Source organism: Scyliorhinus torazame, chromosome 4 (assembly GCF_047496885.1).
Source record: "Scyliorhinus torazame isolate Kashiwa2021f chromosome 4, sScyTor2.1, whole genome shotgun sequence".
NCBI classification, from domain to species: domain Eukaryota; kingdom Metazoa; phylum Chordata; class Chondrichthyes; order Carcharhiniformes; family Scyliorhinidae; genus Scyliorhinus; species Scyliorhinus torazame.
Genome location: NC_092710.1, coordinates 236,351,720 through 236,378,176, shown reverse-complemented (window position 1 = coordinate 236,378,176; position 26,457 = coordinate 236,351,720). Strand labels below are relative to the sequence as shown.

Here is a 26,457-nt window from a genome sequence, read left to right as displayed (position 1 = left end):
TGCTAGCTGACAACATTGTGGCTTCAGTGCCCATTTACAAACATCATCTAGTCACAAGTGAAGAGACAGGTAGTCTGCCGGACAACAAGTGACATCTTAAAAATATGTTTTTCAAACAGAGAAGTAAATTCATTTTATTTTGGTTTCTCCTGACATTGATTACCTGGAGTCTCTCTAAGGGAGTAGTTGGGGATTTACCATCAGGTACCAACCTACGTTTCAACAACAAACCATCTCTGGTGTACCTATTGCAGCAATTTAACTTTTACACATTGAGAGAAAAAGCCAGGTTGAACGCAACTCTGCAGTTACAGCAGAATGCTTTGTACATTTCATGGTATAACAGTCCTGTTGTCATAACACAGCATAATCTCTTGATTTACTGCAAAGTGTGTTATAGGAACCCAGCTAAAGTACATAATTATGGAGTTATGTTATGAATGAACTAGGACTGAATGAACTGAGGAACTTAGGCAGCGAGTGTCAGCAGGCTCTTCCTTGAGTGGTGGGGGAGCAGCATCATCAAATCTAATTGTGTCTTCAGCCACTGTCCACACATATGCATTTACGAGTAAGGATCGCAGGATAACATTCAAGAGCAATAAACTTGTCTGATTTTTACCCCCTAATTAATTATGGAGGACTGAGGCCAGACATAGATTCCTTATCTCCACCTTGGCTTGGAACAGCTAACTTCTTATCAATCAGGATCAAACTAGCGATCTTCCTTGCATAAGGGGTAGTCCATTTATCCATTGAGCCACAAGGAACACATGAGAAGACTTTTATCTGATTAGTTTGGTGGGATTCAAATTTAACTCTTGGACGTGAAAGGGCAGAGAGCAAACCCAAGTGCCTCACCTGTCTTGTTACCTGTGTAATAGGTGACTAGTGCTACTCAATCCTTGGTTGATGGTGAGGTCTTCTGAATCTTGATGAAGAAGACTTGAACTTGTCCAGTAACAACAAAGGTTTATTGAGTAACTATAACAACAAGTGCATCAGTTCTTTACTTTAACTTTGATACTAATGATAAGGTTAACAAGATCTAACAACAGTGACTATATGTAACTCCACTAACTATCTGTACTATTCTGATATTACCCTGATCACAGTGCACCCGAGAGAGAGAGAGAGACTGAGGGAGACACAATGAGGTTGCTTTTTACACCCCTGTTGGTCCAGCCCTCTAGTGATCATGTGGTGCTGCTGATTACACATTAACCCCTTGTGTACATGCACATACAGAGATCACTACATCCCCCCTTTTTCTTGTGTTACATATTTTCTGTACGTTGTAAAGAAAATTGAACAAACATAATGAATGCAATGAACTGGAGACAGGTAAGACAAATAAAGCTGTGTACAATCTGTGACAGTACAAAGCCAAGCAATGTTTAAAGAGTCCAATCTTAACAAGAACATTTGTGAGTCCAAACTTTATGAATTTGATCAGTTAGGTTGCTTTCTTCTTCTATCGTCGAGGTGGCAATGTTGATGTTGTCATTTCATTGTGAACATCGTCAGTGTTCATGTGTGTAAGTGACCAGCAAGTGATCATGAGGTGTCCGAATGATCGAAACAGCTCGTTGTCAGTCCCAGACTTTTTTCTTTTGTGCTTGCGGTATTGAATCTGTACGTCCTCGTTCTTGAAAGCTGGGTTGGTTGCTTGCTGTGGTGCAGATATGAAATCGAGAGATTTGTTGTCATGGAATGTAATGTTTGTAGTCTTACCACCGTTTTGAACTGTGCTGGTACATTGTCCTTTATGTGTGTAATTGTGATATGATGTACAGGTTGTTGTGTCATTGTTGTTGTTTTTGTGGGTACCGTAGTTGTTCTTGTTGTTGTTGCAGTTTTGCTCACTGACTGTACCATGTGTAGTATTCGATTCATACTCAAAGGTGTTTGTGTCAGAGGCCGTTTTGGTAGCCAATGTTATGTTGAGCGTTTTTTTTTTGAATAGTGAGAATGATCTGATGTTGCATTGATGTTGGTGACATCAGTCATTTGTGGTGGATTTGATTGCTCTTCTTCGCTTCCTTGGTGCTCCTCGTCTGGAAACATTTCCGGTACATTTGAATCACCTTTGGTTTGTTGGTGCTCCTCTCCTGGAGTCAAAATCTTCAAGATTTCAAATGGCGTGGTCTCACTGGACCCAAGAGTAGTTGAACTCTGTGCTTCTGTACAGACGAGCTGAGATCTGTCAGTCTCGCTGTGATCCTGCACACTCTGTATGCCGAGTGTGATCACCTTGTCACAGTTTTTACATACAGTGGGTAGACATTCAATGTCTTCTTGCTGGTTGCACGAGCTGGGTAGACTTTCATAGTCTGCTGCTGGTTGATCATATAAGGCAGATAGACCTTCGTAGTCTTCCTCGTGCACGGTTGTCGCTCCGGAGTCTTTAATCGCGTCCATTCTGGAGTCTGTCAACGAGCTCGCTGTGGAGGCTAATATCACTCCCTCTGTGGAGTCAATCTGTGCTCTCTGCGTGGCGTCACCTTCTTCTCGGATATTTGACATGTGGCTGTCATCCATTGTATCGACGATCTGCCATGTTGGCATGCTAATGGATTCTTCTACCATGAGACTCATATTGAACTTGGCACCCATGTTGCTGCTGCAATGATCATCAGCTCAGGGCCGAGTAGCATTCGTCAGCGAGCAAATCATCTCTTCCTGCTAAGGATGTGTCACGGTGCTCTATTTGTCCAATGAGGAATTCATCTTCTGAGTGTTCATCGTCAATTAACAAATCTTTTACTCTGGATTTGTCATTGTGCTCTCCTCTTTGGGCGTTGCAAACTGCTGGTTCCAGGGTGGTGCGGCGGTAATGTTTAACTATGGGTGGAGGCTCGGGCTTCTTTCTGTCGGAGGAAAAACATTTGTGTTTTGTAGCTTTAAAATTCTTATTGTTTACTTTTGGGCATTTCGGATGAGGCGTGGTGGCTGTTATGTAAGGTTCCTCGGTTGATTGAACCGTGTCCACGCCGTACGAGTAGCCACAGGCTAGGTCATCATTTTCAGATAAGTAATTACTGTAGGTTGGTTTATGTTCCATTGATGCAACGTTCCTAACATCGCAGGGCCTTAGATTTTGTCCTATGGAAGTCATGTGTAGGACAGCTCTACATTTAGAGGCATAGTGGGTGTATTTTCCACATCTCAGGCACTGTTTGCCAAAAGCCGGACATTGCCCTTTTAAATGGGCGTGTCCGCAATGAAGACATGTCATCACGCTGTCCCGCCACGCTTGCGCATGCGCAGTAGTCTTTTCATCCGGGTCCAATCTACGGGCGAACTGCGCATGCGTGTGGGACACTTCTAAGTTCGCGAGTGCGGGATTGCCGGTGGGGGAACGCCTTCGAGATACCTGGGCCACCATTTTGACAGATCCAACCTCGTGGTGGAGGCCTTCATTCTGGTGAGTAAATTGTTCATACTGTGCTTTAGTAATTTCATGAGCAGAGCATTTTTGAATGGCCATTTCAAGTGTTAGGTTTCTGAGTTGCTGTGGTGGTGGAAATGAGTCCATCTTACCGGTTGTTGTTTTCTTGCCCGAGAGGTCCAAACACTGCGAAGACTTCGGTGGTCGAATATCTAGCCAAATTTGTTGTTTTGTTTTGTTTTTATTCCTGTTGTCTAACCTTATCTAACTAGTTCTTTTAAAGCCAACACGCCTGGTACCATGTCTTGTTACCTGTGTGATAGGTAACTAGTGCTACTCAATTCTTGGTTGATGGTGAAGTCTGAATCTTGATGAAGAAGACTCGAACTCGTCCAGTAACAACAAAGGTTTATTGAGTAATTTAACAACAAGTACATGAGTTCTTTACTTTAACTTTGATACTAATGCTAAGGTTAACAAGATCTAACAACAGTGACTATATGTAACTCCACTAATTATCTGTACTATTCTGATATTACCCTGATCACAGTGCACCCGAGAGAGAGAGAGAGAGAGTGAGAGACTGAGGGAGACACAATGTGGTTGCTTTTTTTCCCCTGTTGGTCCAGCCCTCTAGTGATCATGTGATGCTGTTGATTACACATTGACCCCTTGTGTACATGCACATACAGAGATCACTACACCCATACCTCGGGTCAACATTCATTACCCATTTCTGTTTAATCAGTATAAATGTTTAGGCTCAGTATTTTTTTTATTTCTGTTCATTCAACAATTGAGACCAATAAGCTGTTATTTTAATTCTGGGATATTTAGATATATTCACCTGGTAATTAGGCCACTGGTTCTGCCATAAATTCTGTTTTATGTCTAATTTATTTAAAAATGCAGCCCCCGCTTCAGTTCCTTGTTGAAATGGATTGTGACGTTGTGCCATTTTATCTAAGCATCCTCATACAAAATTAAAGGCTGCTTTCTTACTTCGTCAGTTTTAAGTCAGTCACTTGGGTATGATCAAACCCGGAGCAATTCACTCTGAAGTTGAATGCCTGTGCCTGTGCTGTACAGGATTTGTCTTTGTTTGACATGAGAAATATGCGTCTCCTTCTGTCTGTGCTGTTATTTGTAATAAGGAAACAAAGGCAAAACTGAGCACAAAGCAGGTCTGTGTGGCTATGTGTTGGGTGTTGGCAACATTCCGAGAACTGCTGTTGATTTTATGTTCTTTATTATGTTATACATACAATGTACTGACCTGTAATGGTTTCTGTTCATCAAATGCAAAGTAATGTAAGTCTAAACCCAGGAATCTGCATTAGCATAAATGTCCTAGTTCTGTCACTTTGATTAATTTGTCTCTTTGTCTGTGCGCTGTACGATGAGCTATTAACTGCTGCATCGCCTCCTGTGTCAATGACTGCCTTTAACAACTTCAAATTGTACTTTATTTTACCTTTTGTTTTTTTCCTTTTTTTTTGCTATTTTTCTTATTCAGCACTCTACAGATTTTCTTTTCAATGCACGCTTTCATTAATAGCTTGCTGTAATGCTACAGTAATCACATATGGTGCTGGATATTCATGAAGCTGTGATCTCAGGGGCAGCAGCTGCTGATGCAAGCTGAAAATAGATCCAAAATACCTTGTGTAGTTCTCCCAGAGGTCCTCTATTTGCTGGTAACGGTCTCTGTCTGAGAAAGTTCAGTTCATTAAGACAAAGGAAAAAAATTGAGGGGAAGTTTAATTTAACCTCTTAGAACAGGAAAGATCGAGTTATCACATTTGAAATTGCTGAGCAGCTTAAATTTATGTCCAAGCATTACTATTGATATAAAAAATGTAGGTTAGGGTCAAAACATTGAAACATTAATTAGAGTTGCAGCTTTATAGTGTTTTTGTGGAATGCCAGGAAATTCATTTTGCAAAATCTGTATTACTAGAAATGACTGGCTCTGTATTATTTTTATGCATCAGATTGGAGTAAATTTGTGGAAAGTATTATTACTTATGAAGCAAAAAATCCACAAGAGCTGCCAATTTGGCTTTAATGCCTTGTTTTGAGTGCCACAGTGGAAATAAAAGAATTTATATCTCTACTGTATCACTATGCCGAGTGACAGAAGGAGCAATAAACATGGCCATTGGAAATTCATCGCCAAGAAATACTGGCTCTCTGTGGCACTGATGGAGTGCATCACAAGAGAACAATGGAGCTTAATTATGACCAAGAGAGTACTGTAACTCATTTAAGGTGAATGTTTAAAGTAATTGTTTCCTAATATCTTTAATGCAGATTTGTTTGTAAAGATAACAGCCACTGTACATGAAGAATGGGGAGCGGATGATCTCTCTCTCTCTCTCTCCCCCCCACCCCTCCCACCCAACACACACAATCTGAATAGGTTACCATGCACAGTTAAAACTTGTCCAGAGAGGTTAGTATATGGTTCCTTTGCCTGGGAATTGTAGAATTAGACAATGTAGCAGCTGTTAAAGTTTTGCTGTCTCCCATAAAAGGGGAAATTGTGACAGAAAATAGACTAACTATTCCCAGTGGTGCAGCCAGGAGCAGGTTCTCTTCACTGCCGAAGATCTGGATGTTCAGCTGCAGTAGGTGCTCCAAAGGAAATTGGCCTTCTTTGGAGTTGAAAACTGTCACTGGATTAGTAATCCAGAGGCCCAGGCTGATGGTCTGGAGAGATGGGGGAATTTAAATTCAATTAATAAAATCTGGAATGGAAAGCGAGTCTCCATACAAGTGGCAATAAAACTATCATCGATTATCGTAAAAATCCATCTGGTTCACTAATGTCCTTCAAGGAAGGAAATCTGCAGTCCTTACCTGGTCTGGCCTACCTGTGACTCCAGACCCACAGAAATGTGTTTGACTCTTAACGGCCCTCTGAAATGGCCTAGCAAAACACTCAGTTCAAGGGCAATTAAGGAGGGGCAACAAATGTTGGCCTGGCCAGTGACACCCACATCCCATGAAACAGTAAATGTTGTCGACAAAATTAGAAGGATAAAGTAAGTTTGATTAAAAGTGCAGGTAAAGGCCTCAGCTGTCCTCTCATTCCATCCCTGTATCTGGTCCCTCACCATTGTGGCCCAGTAATGCAGGCCTTTGACAGTTCAGCTGCGAGATGGCGGCCTTTGTCATTACTGCAATACTGGACTTCAATTCTTATAGCATAAATTAATACTAACTGGTCCATCCAAAACAAATTAATTTGGGAAAACTGAGTCTTACATGTTGGATGCAAAATTCTAAGCAAGTAGTGTTCTTGCGTATATGTAGCCATTTTTGTGTTGTAACAGACAGAACCATTTCTTTTAATTACTATTTGTCATAGTGTCCCTTGAGTTTAAATGTCCAGGTGATAACCTTTTGATGTTGGAAGTGTAAGGGCTGGATTCTCCGTCCCGCCACACCAAATTTCTGGTTTAGTACGCCGGTGGGATGCTCCGTTTCGTCAGCTGGTCAATGGGGTTTCCCATTGTGGAGCAGCCCCACGCCGTCTGGAAACCGCCGGGCTGCCGGCAAAACGGAGCATCCCGACGGCAGAGAATCCAGCCCTAAGACTCTGTTAATGTCATTAATTTCAGGGTAATTTCAAGGAGACGAGAGGACTGTTGCCTTTCCACACACAATGACTCCCTGTGCAACGTTATAGTTCAAGCAAATTCATTCAGTGCAATAAATTACCAAGCAGTGTTTTTGTTAAATGTGAGTTGTTTACTCACTGGAGGGGAAACACACAGCTAAATAATGTTTGTTTTGTCTAAAGCAGCGGTTCTCAAAATGTAGTCCACGGACTACTAGCCTGCCAGGATCCTCCGGGGGTCCGCTCTCTGGTCTACATTGCCAGTCTCTGGCGCGCAACATCATGGTCAAGGTCATTTGAGAGAACGGACCAAATCCTTCATCTCATGTAACGTCTCACAATTGGACAGGCTCCCATATGTGCAGCACAAGGAACAATAATGCAGTTTGTGGGCATCACGGTAGCACAGTGGTAAGCCCTGTTGCTTCACAGCGCCAGGGTCTGGGTTCATAGAATCATAGAATTTACAGTGCAGAACGAGGCCATTCGGCCCATCAAGTCTGCACCAGCCCTTAGAAAGGGCACCTTACCCAAACCCACACCTCCTCCCTATTCCCGTAACCCCACCTAACCTTTTTTGGACACTAAGGGAAATTTAGCATAGCCAATCCACCTAACCTGCACATCTTTGGACTGTGGGAGGAAACCAGAGCACCCGGAGGAAACCCACGCAGACACGGGGAGAACGTGCAGACTCCGCACAGACAGTTACCCAAGCCGGGAATCGAACCTGGGACCCTGGAGCTGTGAAGCAACTGTACTAACCACTGTGCTACCGTGCTGATGGGTTACATTCCCGGCTTGGGTCATTGTCTGTGCAGAGTCTGCACATTCTCCCCGTGTCTGCGTGGGCTTCCTCCGGGTGCTCTGGTTTCCTCCCACAAGCCCTGAAAGACGTGCTGTTAGGTGAATTGGACATTCTGAATTCCCCCTTTGTGTACCCAAACAGGTGCCGGAGTGTGGCGACGCGGGGATTTTCACAGTAACTTCATTGCGGTGTTAATGTAAGCCGACTTATGACACTAATAAGGATATTATTATTAAAGTTAGATTTGTGTTTTTGTTAACATGCATAAGTGCAAGAGTGCATTTTCAACACTGTGGGGCTGAAACCAAGAAGAAGAACCGGCTAAACGTCGAGCCTGACCTGAGACTGAAGCTTTGCAGCTCGGAACCAGACATCAACTCATTGGTGTCTCATCAAAAAGGGGCCGTTTCGCCCCATTCTTTTGTTGTTGTGGAGAGGAGCAAAAGTGGATGGGGTCGGGCAGTGAAACAAAGAAGATGGCCTACTTCTAGGTCTCATAAAGTCTATGAGGGTTCTAAGAACAGACCAAGTGCAGGTTTAAGTATGCTTTTGCCATTTAAATCACCCCTGTCTCTGAATCACAGACAACTATAAGCAATCTGTGCTTTCACATTGCTGCTATTCAGTGACCTGACATACAGTTGAAGTTTCAGTTTCCTTGTTGGGGCAGGAAATACCAATGTTCCTGAGCATAGACAAGAGCAGTGTTATTACCTATACTGTTTGGATCTACTGCCAATGTGTTGGGAACAAGAAATTAATTTCAGTAGCCTCGGAATCTCATTTACTAACAGGAATTCATTCAGTTGTTTTTAACAGACAGGGATTGTTTTCTTTTCAGTACCCCTGCGTGTAATCTACCCCATCCAGTCTGTCAGCCTTTTACCTGTCCTAAGAAATTGTGCTCCAATTACTTTGTCACAAAAATCCAAGGCTGGGTTTCGATCCACTGATCCACATCGCCTGGTGACCTAAGGAGTGTCTGCCCACCAAAACATAGTAGGTCAGGTGGAGGTCACATAATTTAAGAGGCAGCATGGTGGCGCAGTGGGCAGCACTGTTGCATCACAGCTCCAGGGTCCCTGGTTCGATTCCTGGCTTAGGTCTGTGTGGAGTCTGCACATTTTCCCCGTGTCTGCGTGGGTTTCCTCCGGGTGCTCCGGTTTCCTCCCACAAGTCCCGAAAGACGTGCTGTTAGGTGAATTGGACTTTCTGAATTCTCCTTCTGTGTACCCGAACAGGCGCCGGAATGTGGGGACTGGGGGCTTTTCACAAACTGCATTGCAGTGTTAATGTGAGCCTATTTGTGACAATAAAGATTATTATTAACTGATGCCACAGTGCATAATAGTAATGCACTAGATTCCTTCCTAAAACAGAAACCAGGGAATGCGGCCTACTGTGCCAGGTCTGGGGGAAGGGGCTCCCATGCACCATCAGAAGGAACTGTCAGGGTGCCATTGGCTCTGGAAAAAAAGGTCAATTTTTTGTGCATCTTTGGGGATTTAAGCCACACTGTAGGTCTGGGTCCACATATGGTCCCATTTCTGATACATGGTGGTTTGGTATACCAACTGTCACTCGACCTATCAGCACACCACCAGGACATGCAAACAACCCATCAATCCTCCATATGCTTCTCTTCTTTGGCCTTCTGAAGCTCAAATTCTGTGTTCTGAAGCATCCTTGATTTCCTTTGCCCCTCCATTGGCAGCAAGGGTAGTGGAAATATATAACTCTCTCCCCCAAAAGGTGATGATTGCAAGAAAGTTGAAATTTTCAAGCCTACTGATTAACAGATTTTTATTGAGGGTAAGGGTACCAAGGGGTATGGGGCAAGCTTTGTTAAATGGGGCTGCAGTAGACATCAATTACGATCTTATGGAATAGCAGAACAGGTTCAAGGGATGGAATTACTCTAATTCCTATAACATAAATCCTCATTGCCAATCAGATTTTCTTTTAGTATTGAGAAACCAAATTAAAAGGCCACGATCCAAAGGAACACAGAAAATGGGAACAGGAGTTAGCCATTCAACCCATTAAGGCTGCTCCGCCATTCAATGTGATTATGCTTTCAGATTAAAGGTGAAAAGGAGAAATAATTTTAAGATTTAAAGGTTAAAAACCAGCTGCAAATTAAAAAATAAATTAAAAACTATTTAAATAAAAAGCGATGCAGGGCCCGGGCAATGTGTTGTTCCTGCATGACGTGGGAGCTGCTGGACCCCATTGTGGTTCCTAGTGAACACATCTGTAGCAAGTGTTGGTTGCTTGAGGAACTTTGGCTCAGAGTTGATGAGCTGGACTTGAGCTTCAGGTGCTACGACATATCAGAGAGGGGCAGAGATACCTGGACACTGTGTTTCAGGAGACAGTCTCACCCCTTAGATTAAACACCTAGAATCCAGCCAGTGGTCGGGGACAGGAGGGTGTGACTATGAGTGAGGTGAATAGAGGGATCCTGGAGGTAGGGTTGCAGGAGCCCCAGGCTTGTCTTTATCCAACAGGTTCGAGATTCTTGCTCCCTGTGTGGATGAGAGCAGGAACTGTAGGGGGGATGAGCAAACTGACCACAGCACCGTGGTACAGAGAGTCATTCAAGTGAGAGGGAGAGAAAAGGAATGTAGTCGTAATCGGGGATAGACACTATTCTCTGTGAACAGGATCGAGAATCCCAAAGTTTGTGTTTCCCACTTGGTGCTCGGGTTTGGAATATCTCAGCTGCACTGCAGATGAACTTGGAGCGCGAGGGTACAGACCCAGTTGTCCGCGTTGGCGAGATCACAGCCCGGATTTAATGGCACTTAGTGCCGGAAATGAGACGCCACAAGCTTCTCACCATTTATGGCTACCTCGCTCTCTGATACGCCAGACTTGTGCCTCAGCGTCTCACCGCTAACAAGGGGGAGCTGCTTTAAAAAGCTCCCTCACCTCACTCCAAGTCAACACACAAGCATGGCAGCACACAGACCTGCCCCGCGCTTTGGCGATGCCAGACTTCTGGATGCTGTGGATACAAGACGGAACATCCTGTTCCGCCAAGGGGGGTCAAGAGGACCAGCAGCAGGGTCACCAATACCAGCGGTTGTCAGTGCGGACAGCATGACCAGGAGGACCAGCGACCAATATCGGAAGAAGACCAACGACCTCCACAGAGCTGCTGGCATCAGTTCTGCCTGCCATCCCTGAAACTCTGAAAACTCCAACCCACAACTCAGTGGCTGACTTGTCGCACCTTCCCCATGTCCGATCTTCAGCACCCCCTTGCATCCACTAATACAACCCTTCATGTCCTGGTGCGGATGTGAAGTATTCATTCAACACCCTACCAATGTTCTCTGGCTCCACCCACAGATGTCCCCAATGGGCCAATCTTTCCCTGGTTATCCTCTTCCCATTGATATATTCATAGAATATCTTGGGACTTCCACTTCTTTTACCAGCCAGAGCTTTCTCATATCCCCCCTTTGCTCTCCTAATTGCTTTCTTAAGCTCCACCCTGCACTTTCTGTACTACACAAATGCCTCTGCTGATTTGCTGCCCTTGTATTAGCTTCTGTAATCCTGCTCATCGTATCCTGAATGTCTCTGGTCGTCCATGGTTCTCTGGGCTTATTACTCCTTCCTATTACCTTAGAGGGAACATGTTGGGCCTGTACCCACCCCATGTCCTTTTTGAACACCCCACTGCTCTTCTGTAGATTTTCCCACAAGTAACTCTTCCTAGTCTACCTTGGCCTTATTTCACTAAAATCCGTTCTCCCCAATCTAAAACCTTTTTTTGCAACTTTTCTATTCAATTTTTCATAACAAGCTTAAACTATACCATGCTGTAGTCGCTATCACTAAAATGCTCCCCACCATCACCTCAACCATCTGTTATTTTTTAAAATTCATTTATGGGATGTGGGCGTCGCTGGTTAGGCCAGCATTTATTGCCCATCCCTAGTTGCCCCTCAGAAGGTGGTGGTGAGTTGCCTTCTTGAACCGCTGCAGTCCCTGAGGTGTAGGTACACCCACTGTGCTGTTAGAAAGGGAGTTCCAAGATGTTGCCCCAGCGACAGTGAAGGAGCGGTGGTAAATTTCCAAGTCAAGAGTGGTGTGTGACTTGAGGGGAACCTCCAGGTGGTGGGGTTCCCAGGTATCTGCTGCTCTTGTCCTTCTAGATGGTAGTGGTTGTGGGTTTGGAAGGTGTTGTCTAAGGAACCTTGGAGAGTTAATGCGGTGCATCCTGTAGATGGTACACATGGTTGCCACTGTTCGTCGGTGGTGGTGGAGGGTTTGAATGTTTGTGGAAAGAGACGCAATCAAGTGGGCTGCTTTGTCCTGGTTGGTGTCGAGCTTCTTGAGTGTATTTGGAGCTGCACTCATCCAGGCAAGTGGAGAATATTCCATTATACTCCTTTCATGTGCCTTGTAGATGGTGTACAGGCTTTGGGGGGGTCAGAAGGTGAGTTACTCGCCATAGGATTCCAGGGCCAGGATTCTCCCCTACCCGGCGGGGCGGGGGGGTCCCGGCGGGATGGAGTGGCGTGAACCACTCCGGTGTCGGGCCTCTCCAAAGGTGTGGATTTCTCCGCACCTTTAGGGGCTAAGCCCTCACCTTGAGGGGCTCGGCCCGCACCGGAGTGGTTGGCGCGCCGCCTGCCGGCGGGAAAGGCCTTTGGCGCCATGCCAGCCGGGGCCGAAAGGACTTCGCCGGCCGGCAGAAGTCTGCGCATGCGCCGAGCGTCAGCGGCTGCTGACGTCATCCCCGCGCAAGCGCAGGGGGGGTGTCTCTTCCGCGTCGGCCATGGTGAAGGCTGTGGCCGAGGCGGAGGGGAAAGAGTGCCCCCACGGCACAGGCCCGCCCGCGGATCAGTGGGACCCGAACGCGGGCCAGGCCACCATGGGGGCAGCTCCCGGGGCCAGATCGCCTCGCGTCCCCCCCAGGACCCCGGAGCCCGTCCGCGCCGCCTGGTCCCGCCGGTAAGAGAGGTGGTTTGATTCTTGCTGGCGGGACTGGCTTTCCAGCAGCGGGACTTCAGCCCATCGCGGGCCGGAGAATCGCCGGGGGGGGGCTCGCCGACCGGCACTATTCCCGCCCCCTTCGAATATCCGGTGCCGGAGAATTCGGCAACCGGCGGGGGCGGGATTCACGCCAGCCCCCGCCGATTCTACGACCCAGCGGGGGGTCGGAGAATCCCGCCCCTCGTCTTTAACCTGCCCTTGTCACCACCATTAATGTGGCTTGTCCAGTTCAGTTTCTGATCAATGGTAACCCCCAGGATGTTGATTGTGAGGGATTCAGCGTTGGTAATGCCATTGAATGTCATGGGGTGATGGTTAGATATTCTCTTGTAGGAGATGGTCATTGTCTGGCACTTGTGTGGCTCAAATGTAACTTGCCACTTGTCAGCCCAAGCCTGGATATTGTCCAGGTCTTGCTGCATTTGGACATGGGCTGCTTCATTGCCTGAGGAGTCACGAATGGTGAATGGTCCAGCTTCATTCCCCAGAATTAGATCCAGCACTGAACCGTCCCTTGTTGGAACCTCTGCATATTGAGCTAAAAGGTTCTCCTGTATACATTTTAAGAATTCCTATCTATCTGAGCCCTTAACATGATTGTCCCAATTAATTTTGGGCAAGTTGAAATCACCTGATATAATTACCCTATTATTATCTTTACACACTTCTGAAAATTGTGCACATAACTGCTCCTCAATTTCCCACTGACTATCTGGGAGTATATAATAAACACCTAGAAATGTGCTGACCTGTTGTACCCATTATACACACAAAGCTTCATTTAATACCTCCTCCAAGATATCATCTGTTCCTATTGCAGTAACTGACTCCTTAACTAATAATGCAATGCCTCCTCCTCTTTTACCAACTCCTCTGTCTCACCTGAAGTTCTATATCCTTGAATGTTGAGCTGCCAATCCTGCCCCTCCCTCAACCACGTCTCCGTGATGGCTACTATATCACAATTCCATGAGTTCATCCTCACTCTTAATCCATCCGTTTTACCTGTAATACCCCTGACATTAAAGTAGAAGTCATCCTGCCTTGCTTTACTCCCGTGAAACACGTTTTTAAAATTCATTTGTTATGGGATGTAGGCGTTGCTGGCACATTTATTACCCTTCCCTGAGGGCATGTAAGGGTCAACCACATTGCTATGGGTCTGGAGTCACATGTAGGCCAGACCAGATAAGGATGACAGATTTCCTTCCCTAAAGGACCTTAGTGAACCAGATGGGTGTTTACGACAGTGGACATTGATTTTTTTATTATATTCAAACACTCTGACTTGATAGATTCACTGTATAGCTCCATTGTGTTCTGCTTTACTGTATTCTGCAAACAGTCTGTGTCCCCTCCCCCTGCCAAATTAGTTGAAACTCCTCCCACAGTACTGACTAACCAACCGACAAGGTTATTAGACCCACATTGGTTCAGATATAGACCCTCGCGTTTGTACAGGTCCCATCTTCCCCATAAACAGTCCCAGTGGTCCAGGAATCTAAAACCCTCAATGCACCAACTCTTAAGCCACACAGTCATCCATGTTATTCTCCTATTTCTGGACTCGCTAGCACATGGCACTGTGAGTAATCCAGAGATCACAGCCCAAGAGGTTCTGCTTTTTTTTTTTAATTTTTCCTTTTCTGAGTTACCAAGCCAGGGCTCAGAGTGTGGGTCAGGGGCGAACCCCTAATCCAGCTCCTCGCCTGCTCCAAAAAATACTACACTTGATCTTAGCCAAAAGGCCGAGAAGCGATGAGGTTCTGCTTTTTAGTCAACTGCGTAGTTCACCAAAATTCTTGATGCAAGACCTCATCCCTCTTTCTACTTATGTCATTGGCATCAACATGTACCATGACCTCTGCCTTATCGCCCTCCCTATTCAGGATGCCCTGCAGCCGTTCAGTGACATCCCAGACCCTGGCACTATTGCTCTTCCTCTCTTCCCGCCTCCTGTATAGACAGGTTGTTTGTGGTACCAAAAACTTGGCTCTGTTTGCACTCCGTGGGGAACCAGAGCCCTCATCACCCTCCAAAATGAAATACTAGTTTGCGAGCGGGGCCCCAGGGGACTCCTGAATTGCCTGCCTGTTTCTCTTGGATTGCCTGGTGGTCACCCATTGCCTTCCTTGCTCAAGTCCCTTCAGCTGCGGTGTGATCACCTCTCAAAACGTGTTAGCCACGAGGCTCTCAGACTCTCGGATACTCCACAGTGCCCCCAGCCGCCGTTCCAGCTCTGAAACCTGAGCTTCCAGGAGCTGCAGCTGGACACACGTCCTGCACACATGCTGGTCACAGGGACTAGAAATGTGCCCGGCTACCCACATAGCGCAGGAGGAGCATATCACGGCATTGAGCTATCCTGCTAATGACTAAACCCTTTAAATTTAAAACTTTAGAAGACTTTTATATTTAAAAAAGAATAAATCAACGAGGTCCCTACCCTTGCTACAACAATGGCTTAAAATTTAATATAGTTTGAAAAATACCCACCAGGACTTGCTCACCAATCAGTAGCATCCGTTGGACCCACGTCACTTTATGAACTGTGAGGTCACACCTGAAAGCTGCTGTTGGTGGCACCGATGGCCCTGCCTTTGAGGGCAGGTAGGAAATAAAAGGAGCACCGAACTCCCTCCTCACCGAACTCCCTCAGTCACAAAACCCCCACATAATCACTCTACTGTTGCCCAAAGTCAGTACTCCAGTGCAAACAATGTCGGCACTGCAAGAGAAGTCCAGTGCACCACTCAATGACAGCACGGATAGCAACATGGGCCTCATTGTATCAGGTCTCAGCCTCGACCTTCAGCCTCCTCTCTGGCGTCATCAGCCAGAACCTCAGAGGGTACCCCTTATCTCCCAAGAACCAACCCGTCGTCCTGGGTGGCCCTCGCAGACATCGGTGATTTCCAAGTGCCCCAGGATGTAGTGGTCATGCACGCCCCCTCGGAATCATACACAAACGTGCATGATCTAGAGGCAGTAGTCACACACGAGTCGAACATTCAGGGAGTGGAACCCCTTTCTGTTAATGAAGGGCATTCCCTGATGTCCCCAGCATGGCAAAATCTATTACCTCCTGGACCTGGGGCATTCAGGCGATGGCAGACGGTCCTGCAGCCTGGGCACCTTGGTGGGCCTGATCCAGCTAAGCGTTGATCAGATCTGATGTCCGATGTGGGCATTCATAATCTTTCGGACGCACTTGTGGGCTGTAGCTTCGGAAATGCCGCACAAGTCCCCACTGGAGCCCTGGAATGAACCAGTTTCTGAGAAACTCAGGGCTGCAGTGACCTTCACAGCCACCGGGAAATAGTGTCCTCCTCCTCCACGGGATGGCAAGTATGTGAGTACATGGCACAGGTGTCACACTGTCTCTTTGTTGAGATGGCATCTCCTGTTGCACATGCGGTCTGTTATCTCCTTGAAAGACTAACCACGCTTGTACAGCTAGGGCCGGCCCTGGCATTTCCCTGGGTTCTTCCTCGGTCTGATGGGTGGCTGGATCTTTGAGGTGGGCAGCGGCCCCCTGCACATGGGGTGCCGCCTCCAGCATGCGTTGACGCTGCTACCGCCTTCTCTGGCATCTGGCTGCATGGGCTGCCACCACGAGGCAGGAGGGGCTGCAACCGGCAAAAAGATAATCCGCAGTATCCATCATACAATTCCTCCCCAGACAAACATAGACCAAACACAGTGCAAAAGGAAACAAAGGAACACCAGCGATCCACTCGGCTCCCATAATGGGAGTTGCAGATGGATACTGAACATTAAAAAGTCACCGGTAGTCCATGAAAATGTTCCATCACAACCCCCGGGCTGCGTACCCGAGCCGGGTTTCTGCCCCTCCTCTCCTGCAGTAATGGCATCTGATATTCCATCATCATCCTGACAAAGACAGGGCCACAGGAACACAGGGAGCATTAACAGGTGACCCACGGGTCCAGAACAGAATACACAGTTAACACACAAAACACGCCATTAAAAATATCCAGTCTGCTTGAGCAAGCCCTCTTCCATCCTCAGTCCGATAGTAGGCCTGCCAAAATCCTTCCCCCAGTGCACTCAAGGTAAAAGATACCGAAAGCAACAGGTGAGTACCAGGGGAAGGGGAAGGAGCAGCAGGCAATCGGAAAAGGCAGCACCAAACAAACTTTCAGCGACAGGAACATCCAGGCATTAGCAGCCACCAACAGCAAGCGAGCAGTGAACACAACGTGCAGCTGGGAAATGCTCTCACAACTAACAAGGTCAATTCCTCATTAGCAATAGCCTTCAGCTGTGCAGCTAGAGACTGCTCACAGTCAAAGGGAGTTAAAGTGACCTTCAGCACAGACCCAAACGCAGAGCTGTGTCCTGGAAGTGTTTGGTAGGACAGACAGGGAACAGCTGTACTTTCCCTTGTTATGGGTATCCACAATATTTATAGATGGCTTGAAGGCTTCACAGATGCAAAGCTCCTCACCCCTTCCCACCCCCCTGGCCCACGGGTGACCCCCGATCTATAACGATTCAGATCCCGACGAAGCACAAACCCCTCTGAGGGGTCCCCTCCCCCCAACACACTCTGGCAGCAGATCCAGTGCCCTTGAACTGCAAGGCAGAAAAAGGAAATTACTACTCACATCCTCAGTTCCCCTCAGCAGGCATTGCGCCAGCTTCACGTTTGGTGATTTCTCGCTGGGGAGTTAGTTAGTTCCCAGGTGGCATTGCATTTGACTTCAATCTCGCTAGTGAGATGGCAATTAATGCAAATGAGGGTTAATGATATGCTCACCATATTTGGGTGTGATCCAGAACTCGCCATCATGAGCGACTGGTTAGATAGCAAATTTATCTCCTTACGGCGCAAAGCTCGGTTTTGGCCGTTCCCGCTATTTAACCAGATCCGCGTCATGCGCAATGCGGTGATTAAATCGCACCCAAAGATGTATAAAATCTAGCAGTCATAACTGGAATACTTTCCCAGCATGACTCAATTGTTAGCATTCTAACCTGAGTCAGAGGTTGTAGGTTCACCATATCTAGACTGACACTACCGTAAGTACCGGGGTAGTGCTGCACATCAGGAGGTGCTGTCTTTCAGATGAGATGTTTAATCGAGGCCCTGGCTGCCCTCGCAGTGGACACAAGAGATTCCCCCCCACAATTTTAATGAGGAGTCCTGGTGAATATTTGAATCTCAACCCACATCACTAAAACAGAATACCCGGTTATCTCATTGCTGGCTGAGGGATCTTGCTGTGTTTCCTGTATTACAACTGTAGCAACTCTTTATTAAAACAAAAGATACTTCATTGGCTCTAAAGCACTTTTGGGTGTCCCGAGGCAGTGAATGAGGTCTGAGTACAAGGCTTTCCTATTTTATATGTGTACACTGTTCCTTCCAACATAATAAATTTAGCTCCAAGGTTTGATATTTTGTGTCGTTAATAAAACACCTGTCACCAACTTTCACAACCTTATTTCCTCCCTAGTAATAATATCACTTTTTATTAGGTTATTAAATTGTACCGCTTCTTTTTAAGATGTTTGTATCTTATAATTTTTCTCATGCCCCTTGGTGAAGAAAAGTGCCAAATCTTTACCTTGGGTTGGATTTTCAGAAGAATATCTGCTCATTTTTGTGCCAGTTTTCAACAACATTAAAATACTGCAGACATTACTCTATGGATACTACTTCTTTAACATGTTCATCTGAAATTTCTCTCTCTGCTTTTCAATGAACACATTAAGCTGTTTATTTTTAAATACTTCCATGCCTCTGAGAAATTTTAAATGAAGATGTGTTCCTCGCTAGGAGCCCATACTTAACTTCAGGGCCAAAATGTTTCCAGTTAATTGGTAAGGAACCATTGTCATAATAAAAAATTCATCCAGGCAATGCTTAATTTTAAAAAATATTTTATAACTGCACGATATAATGACAAACTGCATCAAAACCCATGCTCACATTGCGTACTTATGAAGAGGCAGCACGGTGGTACAGTGGTTAGCACAGTTGCTTCACAGCTCTAGGGTCCAAGGTTTGATTCCTGGCTTGAGTCTCTGTTTGTGGGAGTTTGCACCTTCTCCCCTTGTTTGTGTGGGTTTCCTCCGGGTGCTCCGGTTTCCTCCCATAGTCCAAAGATGTGTAGGTTAGGTGGATTGGCTCTGCTAAATTGCCCTTAGTGTCCAAAAAAGGTGAGGTGGGGTTACGGGGATAGGGTGGAGGTGTGGGGATAGGGGGGAGGTATGGGCTTATGCAGGGAGCTCTTTCCAAGGGCCAGTGCAGACTTGAAGGCTGAATGGCCTCCTTCTGCACTGTAAATTCTATGATTCTATTCATCGCTCTTCTGGCTCATTGTTCTTCCTATTAAAATGATTTGCTGAACACTTTCTCATGATTGTCGTGCTGGTGGGATAATGTCAGGTTTATTTGCAATGTAAAATCTAAGATGGAGCTACGGTGGCACAGAAGCTGTAATAATTGGGGCAAAGATATTTTATGTTATAATTGAGGGCATGGCTTAGCTGCTGCTCCCTGAATCAGAAGCTCCACATTAAACTATATAATCTACTCCAAACATACGCATGCACACAAGACGAGTACACACATCTGTTTGTTCAGGTGCATGCCGAATCAGTGGCATTTATCAAAGAATATTAGGTTGTCTTCCTGATACCCTGGCCAATTTCCTTTCCTCATCCAAAACCGATTAACTGGTCATTCATCTCATAGCTGCCTCGGGTCTTGTTGCTTCGCACAATCGTGCTGCCCCCTTACATAACCATAGTGACTTACTTCGCAGTAATTCATCGTAGGTGAGGCACTTTGGAGCACTTCAACAGTAAAGTGCCATATAGATCTAAATTCTTTCTAATTGAAGAATATAGATTTGGTACAAAACTGTGATAAGTGACACATATTATTTGGCTATTATATGTATCAATTAGGGGGCAAAAATGGGAGCAGCACAGTGGCGCGGTGGTTAGCACTGCTGCCTCACGGCACCAAGGTCCCAGGTTCGATCCCAACGCCGGGTCACTGTCCATGTGGAGTTTTCACACTCTCCCCGTGCTTGCGTGGGTTTCACCCCCACAACCCAAAGATGTGCAGGCTAGGTGGATTGGTTACGCCAAATTGACCCTTAATTGGAACAAATTAATTGAGTACTCTAAAAAAATGTTTATAAATGGCAACCAGAAGACCATAAGACATAGGAGCGGAAGTAAGGCCATTCGGCCCATCGAGTCCACTCCACCATTCAATCATGGCTGATTTCAACTCCATTTACCCGCTCTCTCTCCATAGCCCTTAATTCCTCGAGAAATCAAGAATTTATCAACTTCTGTCTTAATGACACTCAACGTCCCGGCCTCCACCGCCCTCTGTGGCAATGAATTCCACAGACCCACCACTCTCTGGCTGAAGAAATTTCTCCTCAACTCAGTTCTAAAGTGACTCCCTTTTATTCTAAGGCTGTGCCCCCGGGTCCTAGTCTCCCCTGCTAATGGAAACAACTTCCCTACATCCACCCTATCTAAGCCATTCATTATCTTGTAAGTTTCCACCTACGCAGGATCCACCTACGTGTCATATTGCGATGGACATTAGCATGCACGCACAATGAACAGTGACTGAAAGTATGTAGCATAGGCAAATTGGTGTTGATCCGGGTGCAACACAAATCTGAGGCCAGAAGTGCCATTTTGGAGCACAAAGCTCCAGATAACACCTCTCACCATTGCACAGCTGAACACTATACAGGTGAGTTGCTGGTTGATTTATTCTGGTTGTTGCTGGATTGCTGCTGCATAACTGATTTCACAACTATCCATTAACACAGTAAGGTGCCTGACATTTCACTTTTTGATTGACAGCTACAGGGCAGCACGGTAGCATAGTGGTTAGCACAATTGCTTCACAGCTCCAGGGTCCCAGGTTCGATTCCGGCTTGGGTCACTGTCCGTGCGGAGTCTGCACATCCTCCCCGTGTGTGCGTGGGTTTCCTCCGGGTGCTCCGGTTTCCTCCCACAGTCCAAAGATGTGCAGGTTAGGTGGATTGGCCATGATAAATTGCCCTTAGTATCCAGAATTGCCCTTAGTGTTGGGTGGGGTTACTGGGTTATGGGGGTAGGGTGGAGGTGTGGGCTTGGGTAAGGTGCTCTTTCCAAGAGCTGGTGCAGACGCGATGGGCCGAATGGCCCCCTTCTGCACTGTAAATTCTATAATTTCTACAAGAGGTTAGAGACTCAAGGACTATGAATTCCAATATTTGTTTTTAAAAGGAATTATGTAGTTGAATGAAATGTTTTTTGTTATAAAGCTTTATGTAGTTATGTAGAAGGAATAAGTTTTTATGAATGAGTTTTCTTTATATAATGTAATAATAATCTTTATTGTCACAAGTAGGCTTACATTAACACTGCAATGAAGTTACTGTGAAAAGCCCCGAGTCGCCACATTCCGGCGGCTGTTCGGGTACACTGAGGGAGAATTCAGAATGTCCAAATTACCTTACAGACTTTTTTTGGGACTTGTGGGAGGATACCAGAGCATCCGGAGGAAAACCACGCAGACACAGGGAGAATGTACAGACTCCGCATAGACAGTGATCCAAGCCGGGAATCGAACTTGGGACCCTGGCACTGTAAAGCAACAGTGCTAACCACTGTGCCACCAAGATACTTAATCTTATAGATATGTGCTTTATCTCATCTCTCCATGGGTCCTGATGTCTGCCCATGGTGAATACTGGGTGAGTTAGCATGGTAGGTGTAAGGGCATGGTAGGTGGCTGGACATGAGTGGCCACTAAGTTGGCATAGAGCCTATAAAGGGCCATTGGGTGGGCAGAGGGGCATGAGTTGACATGAAAGTTTTGGTTTCATTACGTCTCCAGCATAAATATTTCTGTGGTTGAGCTGTTGCTGTTGAATGTTCTTTGTTTTCAACACATATTAGCTCCTCCATTGTTTGCTTATCCAACAACTGTTGCTCATGTTAATCTTTCTACTAGCAATTACTTATTTGTTGTGGCGGTGAACAGGGTTTGAAAGTGAAATCTAATAGAGAAAATATTACCACAAATTGGTGCAGTAAGCTAGTTTGTTTTCCCAAAGACAAAAATTTAAACATCTTCAGAGTTTTGCCCTGTGTGGTAAGTTCCTGATGTGGATCATAACATCAGGAGCCAGAAAATGGGTATCAGCTTCTTCAACACTGAGAACACATGTTATGGTGACCGCATTGACCTTTATTTACACATAATTGCACAGTTGTCAAAGGAACATGCTGTTTTAGACTTGGTAATGTGTAATGAAAAAGATGAACTCATTACCTCATAGTATAGGACCCTGTAGGTAAGTGTAATCATGACATGATAAACTTGAAGTGAAATCCTAACTGAGAAATTTGGATCTGGAACTCAGTGTCTTAAACTTAAATAGTAGCAATTACAAAGCTATGAAAACTGAGTTAGCTGAAGTGAATGGGAAAATGGGGTAAAAGGTAGGACAGTAGAGAAGCTGTGGTAGATATTTAACTCTCAACAAAGATATATTCCATTGAAATGGAAATGATCTACAAGAACAATTTACCATCCGTGGCTAACCAAGGAAGATATGTACAATGCTGCAAATAGTATGAGGCCAGAAGAGTGGGGGAATAAATTGGAAACCGGCAAAGATGACTTAAAAAAAGGGAGAAATTGGAGTCCAAGAGAAAACTAGCATATAATATAAAAGCAGACATAAGAGCTTTACACGTATGGAAATCGGAAAGAGCTAGAGAAAGTCAGTGTGGGTCTATTTCAGACTGGGAAATTCATCATGGAAAACAAGGAGATTTGAAACATGTATTTTGTGCTTGTCTTCACGGTAGAAGACTGAAAAAGTATTCCAAGATTAGTAGAAAAGCAGGGGACAAAAGGAGGGAGTAGCTTATTTACTCAAGAAAAGGTACTAGGAAAACTAATGGCATGAAAGGTTGATAAGTTCCCTGGACCTGATGGCCTGCATGCTTATGGTCTTAAAGGAAGTGGCTGCAGAGATAGTGGATGCATTGGATGTGATCTCCCAAAATTCCCCAGATTCTGGGATGATTCCCACGGACTGAAAACCTCAAAAGTAACACCACTATTCAAAAAAGGAGACTGAAAGCAGAAAATTATAGGCCGTTTAGTCTAACATCTGTCACTGGGAAAACACTAGAATTCACTATTAAGGAGGTAGTAGCAGGGCATTTAGAAAATCTTAATACAATCAGACAGAATAAGCATGGTTTTGTAAAAGGAAATCTATTCGGTTCTTTGAGTGTATAACAAATAGGGTGGATGAAGTTGAACCAGTTCTCCCATCTGGGACTTAGTTCCATTGGGGAGGGGGAATGCTTCCTACTGCAGAGGCTAATTGGAAACCATGCCATATTTTCCAATCCCAACCAAATGAATTATGCATTTGGGGGTTTAAGCAGCATATTCCATTGGGTGTTTGGGGGGTGGGGGGGGGGGTGAAAGCCCACCATCATATCTGGGTGTCACATTTAAAAGGTGCCGAAGATCACTGTCCCACCGTTGGCAAAAGAAGCTGGACCTCCTGTAGAAAGAAGACGGACCTTCTCAATGACACTGGAGCTGGAAGATCTACCTGATAGATGCTCCCCCCACCCACTGCTGTGGTGTTTCAGGGTTAAAGGTCATTGGTAGCCTCCAACCCAAACTCCAGAGGCAGCGGCAGGAAGCCTTTTTTTAGGCAAGTCTCCTTCTACATGTCACATTGTTCCAGACGTGTTCTGCACCAGTGTGTTTTCCCCCTGGCGTTGCAGAGAATCGGGCATGGGGACGGATTAAGATTCTGGTCGGGTCTTCGCCTGCATCCCATTAGCGGGATGCCAATCAGTTTTACGCTGGCCGCCAGCATGTTTCCTGATCTGCCATGGTGGGCACCGGCTGAAGATACCGTGGGAAATTCACTCCGGTGTAAAAACAATTTTGGGACCTCCCACCGAAATCCTGCAGCCTGCCCGCTGGGAGAATTCCGCCTGTAGTTTATTTGGATTTCCAAAAGGCATTCGATATGGTGCCACAAAGATTACTGCACAAGATAAGAATGCATGGTGTTGGGGTGGTGTATTAGCATGGATAGAGGATTGGAAAACTCACAGGAAGCAGGTGCTCGGAATAATTTTCAGATTGGCAATCTGTAATTACTGGAGTGCCACGGACTCAGTGCTGGGACCTCAACTATTTAAGAGCTATATTAATGTCTTGGCTGAGGGGACAGTCTGTATTATAGCCAAATTAGCTGATGATACAAAGATAGGTAAGAAAGCAAGTTATTAGGAGGATGAAGTGTTTGCAAGTCTATATAAAGGTTACAGGAGTGGTGGGCAGAAATTTGGCAGATGGATTGCAATGCTGAAAAAAATGTGTCCACTTCAAGAATAGAGCAGCAGAACACTATTTAAATTGAGAGAGACTACAGAATACTGCAGTACAGAGAGATCTAGGTGTCCTTGTGTATGAACCACAGAAGGTAGCCTACAACATGTAATTGTAAAGTTAAATGGGATGTGGGCCTTCATTGCAAAGGGGATGAAGTATTAAAGTAGCGAAATCTTGCTGCCACTGCACAGGGAATTAGTGAGACCGTATTGGATTACTGTGTACAGTTTTGGTCACTTTACTTAAAAAAGGATAGACTTGCATTGGAAGTAGTTCCGAGTAAGTTCACGAGATTCCTGGGATGAAGGGTTGATTTCGGAGAAAAGGATGAGTAAGTTGGGCCTTGGAGTTTAAAAGAATGGCAATTGACTTTATTGAAACACAAGATTATGATGAGGCTTGACAGGGTAGATGCTGAGAGGATGTTTCCACTCAAGGGGGAACCTGGAACTCGGGGGACAATTTAAGATGGAGATGAGGAATTTCTTCCCTCAAAGAGTTTGGAATTTTCTTCAGCAGAGAGCAGTAGAGGCTGAGTCATTGAATATATTCAAGGCTAGGTTAGACAGATGTTGGATCAACATGTGAATTGAGGGGTTATGGGGGACAGGAAGTGGCCACAATCAGATCAGCAGTGATTTTATTGAATGGTGGAGCAGGGTGGATGGGCCAAATGGCCAATTCCTGCTCTTCGTTCTTATGATCTTATGATGCAATGTTGAGTCACATGAGGTAAGAACATTGTGAATATCTTTGTACACAATAATCCTTCTCTCAACTTGCCACTAGATCCATGCACCATGTCTATTCCAGAATGGCATTATTGAAAATGATTCCCATTTATTTGTAGCAGACCAGTAATCCAGCCATCTGGTCTAATGGTCCAGAGACATGAGTCTAACTCCAACGCGGGCAGCTGGGATAAAATCTGGAATAAAGCTAATATCAGAAATGGTGATCATCAAACTACTGGAGTGTAATAAAAATCCATCTGGTTTACTGTTGTCCTTCAGGAAAGGAAATCAGTTATCCTTTCCCAGTCTGACCTATATGTGAATCCAGACCCACAGGAACGTGACTGTCTCTTAACTCCCTTCTCAAATAGGGAGTTAACGGCAGTTAACGGCAATTAGGGATGGGCAATAAATGCCTGCCTTGGCAGTGTTGGCCATTCCCACAAAGTTTTTTTAAAAGTCCATAAATTGACCTATTCCAATAATACAGGCATTATGGTTCAGTATATGGGTCTGACAGTTTTCAACCATTGCCAAGAATTATGAAAAGTATTATCATAAAACATGAGGAAGTAGGGATGAAAAAAGGATATTCAATTCACTAAAATAAAAGCAAATTACTGCGGATGCTGGAATCTGATGAAGAGTCATCCAGACTCTCTCCACAGATGCTGTCAGTACTGCTGAGGTTTTCCACTCTTTTCTGTTTTTGTATTCAATTCTCCATTTGGTTTTGGATCCTGCTAAAGTTATTTAATCTTCTTTTTTTTAAAATATTTTTTATTAAGGTTTTTTAACAACACAATTTTTTCCCCTTACAAACAGTAACCCCCCCCCACCCCCGTAACAAAATAACGCAAAATCTCCCTGGGCAAGATATACACATGGCAAGATGGTATATATTTACATAGCTTTATACACTGGCTCTTGGCCGCACGTACCATTTCTCCCCACCCTCAATGCCATCTCCCGCTCGTCCATCCCCTCAAACAATCTCTCATTCCCCCCTCCCCCCCCCCCCCCGCCCCCCCGGGTTGCTGCTGCTGCTGACCGACCTTCTTCTAACGCTCCGCGAGATATTCTAGGAACGGTTGCCACCGCCTGTAAAACCCCTGTGCAGACCCTCTCAAAGCAAACTTAATTCTCCCCAATTTTATGAACCCCGCCATGTCATTAATCCAGGCCTCCAGGCTAGGGGGCTTCGCCTCCTTCCACATTAGCAAGATCCTTCGCCGGGCTACTAGGGACGCAAAGGCCAGAATTCCGGCCTCTTTCGCCTCCTGCACTCCCGGCTCATCCACTACTCCAAATATTGCTAGTCCCCAGCTTGGCTTGACCCAGACTTTCACCACCTGGGATATTACTCCCGCCACACCTCTCCAGAACCCCTCCAGTGCCAGGCATGACCAAAACATATGGACATGGTTCGCCGGGCTCCCTAAACATCTTGCACAT

General features: G+C 45.5%; 1 protein-coding gene and 1 pseudogene across 2 annotated transcripts in view; one reads left to right on the top strand and one right to left on the bottom strand.

Annotated features, from left to right (window-relative positions):
• Positions 1 to 26,457, top strand: part of bach2b (BTB and CNC homology 1, basic leucine zipper transcription factor 2b) — a 402,051-nt gene that overhangs the window by 328,517 nt on the left and 47,077 nt on the right. The window lies entirely within an intron of this gene.
• On the bottom strand, positions 14,476 to 14,597 carry LOC140415717 (U2 spliceosomal RNA; annotated as a pseudogene).